Source organism: Artibeus jamaicensis, unplaced genomic scaffold (assembly GCF_021234435.1).
Source record: "Artibeus jamaicensis isolate MK-2021 breed Jamaican fruit bat unplaced genomic scaffold, CSHL_Jam_final scaffold_1019, whole genome shotgun sequence".
Lineage (NCBI taxonomy): Eukaryota > Metazoa > Chordata > Mammalia > Chiroptera > Phyllostomidae > Artibeus > Artibeus jamaicensis.
The window spans coordinates 12,307,226-12,314,244 of record NW_026522025.1 but is presented as its reverse complement, the minus strand read 5'-3'; the positions used below and the strand labels follow the sequence as shown (position 1 = coordinate 12,314,244).

The following is a 7,019-nucleotide window of genomic DNA, read 5'->3' as shown; positions in this document are numbered from 1 at the left end:
ACTACCAGAACAGTTTTGTTGCTAACTCTGTGTGTGTGTGAGAGAAGGAGGTTGTGGGTCTCTGGATATTGTGTGTGTGTGTGTGTGTGTGTTTGGTGTGGGTACATCAGAGACTGCTGAGTTGGGCAAAACTTCTTAATCCATTCTCAACTCATTTAGGCATCAAAATTTTATTTTGTCTTTGTGTCTAACTGAGCATTGAATAAAATCACAGCTAATTTCAAATTCCCTTTGTCATCATGGTTTTCAGCCAAAAGTCTATAATAAATGGTCAGAAGATGAGCTGAGACTGAATGAATAGTGAGTGGTATTCATCAGCCAAACATAGAGTCCAGATCCAATTATATGTATTCATTAAGTGATAATGATATCATGGTCTTTAACTAGGAAGAAAAGAGTGTAATTGAATAATAACAGTTGTCCAATCCCAACGGAACACACTTTCCATCCCAGCCCAGTGACCCTCGGGGATGACGCAGGATTGATGGAATTCTATTACTCTTTGATAGATTTATTATGAAAGGCTGAGTGGACTTGCCGCACCACTTTGTCACTCACACTAATCAGTATCGTAAGGGCCCCGAGCGGGCAGGCTTTTGTATCCCTTTGACAAAGACAAGGTTAGGGGAGGATGACAGACACCCAGACCTTTACAAACCCATACTGCAAGATAAAATGGGCCAGCTGAGCTCTGAGCTGGGACAGAATTTTAATTTGTTTATCAATGGCTCTCACATGTGCAGGACCATAAGGGTATTTGTCAGAGGAGTAACACTGAGGCTAAACTCTTTTGTTTGGCAAGTGGAGCTTGGAAAAATATTTATTGAACTGTAAAAAACAGGCTAAATGGGGGGAAAAAGGTGTACGCCTAAAGAGATGGGAAATGACTCACATTACTATACATGTGATCTGAGCCTACCAGTTTATTTTCATTTGGACTTAAAAAAATAATTTCACATATTGCTTAAAAAGAAGAAGGGGCTCAGAATGAATAGTGAGAATTCAATGGAAGGGGAATTTTTTTTTCTGCTTCAATTTCTCTGATTTCTACAGAGAATCTAAAAATTATGAAGGGACTAGCAGGTGCATTTTTTAAATGAGGGGGTGGATGTTAATTTGGTGGTTTTTTTGTCATTGTTGGTGTTTGTAAATAATATTGTCTAACCTAGCAGCACAAAACAGCCATATTTGCCAAACACGCTTTTTATATGTAAAAAGTACTTTTTTGTGCCTGCCAGCAGGGTTCTATCAGGAACAGCTATTCAAATTGAAATGCAGCTTGCTCTCCTGCGTCTGTGGTCAGAGCCCACTGGATTTTGGAAACCAGAGAACCGGTCGTGCGTCGTGCCCCTGACTGGAGCAGGAATTGAGAAAGCAAGACTGGCAGTCGCCAGGCCTGCTTGGCATGGTGGCTGCCAGGGTTTATTTTTTGGTGATTGTCGTTGAATGATCATTATTTGTAATCTCTTTTTCTGCTTGAAATCCCCTTTTATTTTTCAGAGTTGTGGTTTGCATTGTAAGAGAAGCTTGTGAATTCAGAGGCTGGGCTGCTGAGGGCCGAGTGTGCTCTCCATAAAAACGGAAGCCTGGCCCGGGCCACTGTCTCGCGTGAATCTGCGATGCCAGCTCCTCTCTGTCGGTTTGGTTTTGTCTCGTGTATCTCTGGGAAGGCAGGCAGACAGCAGTCACCTGTGAGTGCAGCTGCCTCACTGATCAACGTGCTCCGAGAAAGCTACAAAGAGATTATCAGCATTCCCAGTAGCTAAAGGTGATTTTCTAGAAGAGGAAGGATTGCTTCAAACTGATCTCCTTGAATTTCACTTTAATGTTTTGTGCGAGAGAGCACAGAGCTGATGAGTATGCACATGTTTAATTCCAATGACCGAATGTGGTACAATCTCTGAAAATATGGAGTCTGATCCTGGGTCTTCTTTTGGATTCCATTTTTCTCAGGGTTGGACATTCTCCAGAAGGTCAGCCAGGAAACATCGCTGGGTGCCAGGCACCAGCCACAGGCTCTCAGGCCAACAGGCCACTGGGTTCATTCATTCCTCCTAGAAATGGGCACAACGTATAGGTTAATTCAGACCAGTTGGCAAATGCTCGCTTGTCCACTGAAGTTACACCAACCTGTCCGTGCTGATGGCCTGCAAAACTACATCTCTTTTATTTGGTCTTCCACAAATGACCCAGCTTCACAAAGTCAGATCTTGATGGAAGAAATTAGGGTTTATGGGAAATTACACTGAGAATAATTGGGTGTTGGAATTAAAATTATTAACTTACTTTTAGGGCACTGTCTCATATACATTATGAAGGCATTAAGTTTTTTTTTAATTGGAAAGAACTGGAAAGCTCATGTAGAGGAAATTTGTGAAACCTATCTTTAAGTTTCTTTTAAATGCAGATTTTAAATCTTTCTGTATTGAAAGGTAAACTGACTTAAAAATATTATCTTATTTAGATGGTCTCATTTGACTTTGATGTTATAGAAAGGGGGTGAGATTTGTAATAATAATAGCTACTGTTTATTGATTTATAAGCATTATGTTAATTCTCACAAAAACCTGTGAGTAAGAAGTATTATTAGCCTCATTTTAGAGACAAAAGGGATGTAGTTCAGGGAAGTGGGATAACTTGGTCAAAGTCACCTAGCTAGTGAAGGTCAGGGTTAATATCTGGACTCAGGCCAGTTTCCAAAGCCATTTGTACTTTACCCCCCGCACTAGACTGCTTCCTGAAATTATGTAGCTTAGCTTGGCCATGTCTTTTATAGATATATTTTTCTCCATGAAAAAAATTACTGAAACTCTAAACTCAGTTTCCTCATCCTTAAAATGGAGATAATCATACTTACCAAAGAGGCTTATATATAAATGTGTATATGACAATAAAATCCTACTCACAACTAGTTCTGTTGAGAAAAATGGCTTCAACCAAAGCAAGTGACACAGTGGCCAAATCAATTTTTCTTTTTTAAGAAAGGTTTTGCAAATTAATTAATTTATTTTGAGGGAGAGGGGAAGGGAGGGAGAAAGAGAGGGAGAGAAACATCAGTGTGTGGTTGCCTCTCACATGCCCCCTGCTTGGAACTTGGCCTGCATCCCAGGCATGTGCCCTGACTGGGAATTGAACCAGTGAACCTTTGGTTTTCAGGTCAATACTCAACCCACTGAGCCACACCAGCCAGGGCAATCTTTTAAAAAATATCATATTTTTAATGACTTGACCCTTTTAACACTCTGTAATGACTCTATTCCTCTTAGAACAAGTCCAGACCCCTTAATCTAGAAAGAAGCCCAGCCACTCCTTATCCATTCAGCCTATGAATTTATAGGGGCCGAACCTTCAGTCTGGACTCTCTTTTTACTGTTGCCTTTCATGGCAGGCTGGCTAATAGCCTTCCAAAGATGTCTATATCCTACTCCTCAGAACCTGGGGAACCTGTGAATTTGTTACATAGAATGGCCTTTGCAGATGGGATTAAGTTAAAGAGATAATCCTGGATTATCCCTGTGGGCCCAGTGATATAATCAGAAGGGCCCTTGTAAGAGGGAGGCGGGAGCCTTATAAGAGGGAATCAGTCAGTAGCAGATGTGGCAATGAAACCAAGAAGGTGGAGTGATGTAATGAAAGGGCCAGGAGCCCAGGCATTCAGAAACTGAAAAGGCAAGAAAACAGATTCTCCTCTGAAGCCTGCAGAAGGCTTGCAGCTCTGCTGGTACCTTGAGTTTATGGACTTCTGACCTCCAGGACTGGGAGGGAATAAGTTTGTGTTGTTTTAAACCATTGCAGTTGTGGTGATGCATTACGGAAGCAATAGGAAACGAACTCACTTTCCACGCCATGATGGTTCCCACTGCTGCTCTTTTGCCCAGGCTGTTGCCCTCACCCAAAATTCCCCTTCCTTTCTCTCTCCACTTTTCTAAATCTTACTTTCATGCTCAAATCCCATCTAAAACCTATGGCAGGGAAATTGTTTACCACAGAATCAACAGACCACTTGACCATATTCTGATATGTATTGCTCATTTGTTCATTGATTCTTCAAGCATTTGGCTAATACCTACTGAGAGCTGGAGACACATGCCTTCAAGAGGCTCATGGTTTAAGAAAGGAGGCAACCAGTGACTCATTAATCTACTTATGAGACAGGGAAATATGGAAGGCTATGGATGTGGAGAGGAGCCTGACCTATTTGGGATGGGGAGGGAAGGCCTTCTGGGAAAGGTGGTGACTGGGAGGAGTCTAGAAGCTTTAGATCTCAAATTGTTTGTTTTCAATCTTAGCATTTCTAAAACGATCGGAGAAGAAGTAGAGTAAGTGGTTAATAGTATGGCCCAGGAATTAGCATATCTGAATTCAGAACTAAGTTTTCCTACTCCCTGGTCAGTTTCTCCATCTGTAAGATAGGGATAAAGGTAATATTAGTAGCTACCCCAACAGTTGTATTCCGCTTACAGAAATGCCAGTTACATAGTAAGCAGCAAATGTTTATTAAGTTTTTTTCTTTCTCAGTGCTTTTACCTGGAAATGTGAGCAGATAATCTTACAGGTAAAGAGCAGGTAAATCTATAGGTAAATCTTACATGATCACAGGTAAAAGCAAAGAACATCTAACCAGAAAGCAGTTGTTGAACACGAAATTCTAAGTATGACATGTTGCAGGGATGAAAGGAATGGTAATTAGTATTCCCCTCCTTTCCCACTCTCTCCTTCAACAGAATCCACATCAACCTCCTCATAATCCTTCTACCGAGCAGCCACGTCCTTATGGGCCTCAGAAAACTCTTCTTCCTCCATGCCTTCCTCCATGTACTGGTGGGCAAAGGCGTGCTTGGCATCCATCAGGTCAAACTTGTGGTCCAGGTGAGGCCAGGCCTCGGCAATAGCTGTGGTGTTGCTCAGCACGTACACTACTTGCTTTACTTTGGCCAGGTCTCCACCAGGCACCACAGTGAAAGGCTGGTAATTAATGCCACATTTGAAGCCTGTGGAGCCCTGGTCCACAAACTGAATTGTATGCTTGGTCTTGATGGTGGCAATGGCAGCACTGACATTTTTGGGAACCATGTCACCATGGTACAACAGGCATCAAGCAATGAATTTACTGTGGTGAGGGTCACACTTCACCATCTGGTTTGCTGGCTCACTGGTGATCTCTGCTACAGAAAACTGTTCATTGTAAGCTTTCTCAGCAGAGATGACAGGGGTGTATGTGGCCAGATGGAAGTGGATGTGGGGATGAGGCACCAGGCTGGTCTGGAATTTGGTCAGATTGACATTCAGGGCTCTTTCCAACCTGAGGGAAGCAGTGATGGAGGGCACAATCTGGCTGATAAGGCAGTTAATGTTAGTGTAGGTTGGGCACCCCACATAGAGGTTTCTGTGATAGATGTCATAGATGGCCCCATTGTCTACCATGAAGACACAATCAGAGTGCTCCAAGGTGGCGTGGGTGGTGAGGACGAAGTTGTGGGGCTCAACTACAGCTGTGGAAACCTGGGGGCCTGGGTAAATGGAGAACTCCAGCTTAGACTTCTTCCCATAATCTACAGAGATGCTCCATCAGGAGGGAAGTGAACCTAGGACCAGTTCTCCCACCAAGGCTGTTGAAAACCAAGAAGCCCTGAAGACCTGTGCACTGGTCATTCAGTTTCCAAATTTAGTCAAAGAAGAGATCAATGATCTACTTGTCAATGGTATAGTGTCCTCAGGTAAAGCTATCAGCAGCATCCTCCTTGCCTGTGATTAGCTGCTCAGAGCTGGTGATAGGTACCAGTGTGGACTTCATCAATGACTGTGGGTTCTAGGTCTACAAACAGTGCCCTGGGCACATACTTGCCAGTGCCTGTCTCACTGAAGAAGGCATTGAAGGAGTCATCTCCTTGCACCCCCTTGGCGTTGTCACTCGGCATCTGGCCATTGGGCTGGATGCTGTGTTCCAGGCAGTAGAACTCCCAGCAGGCATTGCCAATCTGGATACCAGCCTGGCCAATGTGGGTGCAGATGCACTCATGCCTGGCTGTGGGTTAGTAGGTGCAAGAAGCTGAGTAGACGGCAGGTCCTGGTTACTGTCCCCGACAAGTTAAGAGTTGAGGTAAGTAATGTACTCTATTAAGTATTTTTTATCTTTTAAATTCTTCAAGGGTGAGTACTGCTGTCATATTGATCTCCTTTTGCATTTCCGCAGTGCTAGATACATAAACTGAGCCCTTGAAAGCAGACCTATCAGTCTATTGTCTATTTATACTTTTAAAGTAATTTTTGTACACCCTGAAGGGTAGCACAATGTTTGGAACATACCTACTTTATGATGGCTCACTGGTTTGAAATGGACCACCAGAAAATCTCATCTGCACTCTCACAGTTGAAAATAGTAATGCTTATTTTCTTGCTCTCTTCACTTAACCACCTTCTAGGTATTTTAATGGGGGACATTCATTGTTTTAAAATAACAGACCTCATGCTTAAAGTACTGCATAGTGGACAAGATGTGTTTACCTTGAAACTAAAGGCAGATTTACTGTGAAGCTGATGACGTACAAGTCTTGAATGCGCCCCTTATGAGGCCCTGTGCCTAATGTTGTATTTGTAGTGTTGCAGTCTCCTTTTTTTCCCCAATAGAATCTCTAGAATTACATAAGCCTTGTAGTTGTTAATAATGCTACTTACTTTATACTGTCGTTGAGAGGATCAGATAAGCTAATTTTAGTAAGCATCTGGTAAGCGTTAGTAATTATTATTATGGAGAACCTTATGAAGTCTCCAAGGCTGTTAAACAGCCTTGTTAAAGCAAGACTATCAGTTAAGACAGTAGGCTAGAGGAGACACTTCATGAGAGCAAGAGCATTCTTGTCTTGTTCACCTCTCTATCTGCAGAACCTTAAAAAGGTCAATGAATATTGTATTCTTAATCACTGTGTCAGGTTACTTCACTTATTATATATTCTTATACTTTTACTTTTGTCTTACTTCTCCAACTAGATTGAGATAATAACAGTTTACAGTTATATAAT

General features: G+C 42.3%; 1 pseudogene; it reads right to left on the bottom strand.

Annotated features, from left to right (window-relative positions):
* Positions 1-4,686: 4,686 nt before the first annotated feature.
* On the bottom strand, positions 4,687-6,023 carry LOC119042511 (tubulin alpha-1B chain-like; annotated as a pseudogene).
* Positions 6,024-7,019: the final 996 nt, after the last annotated feature.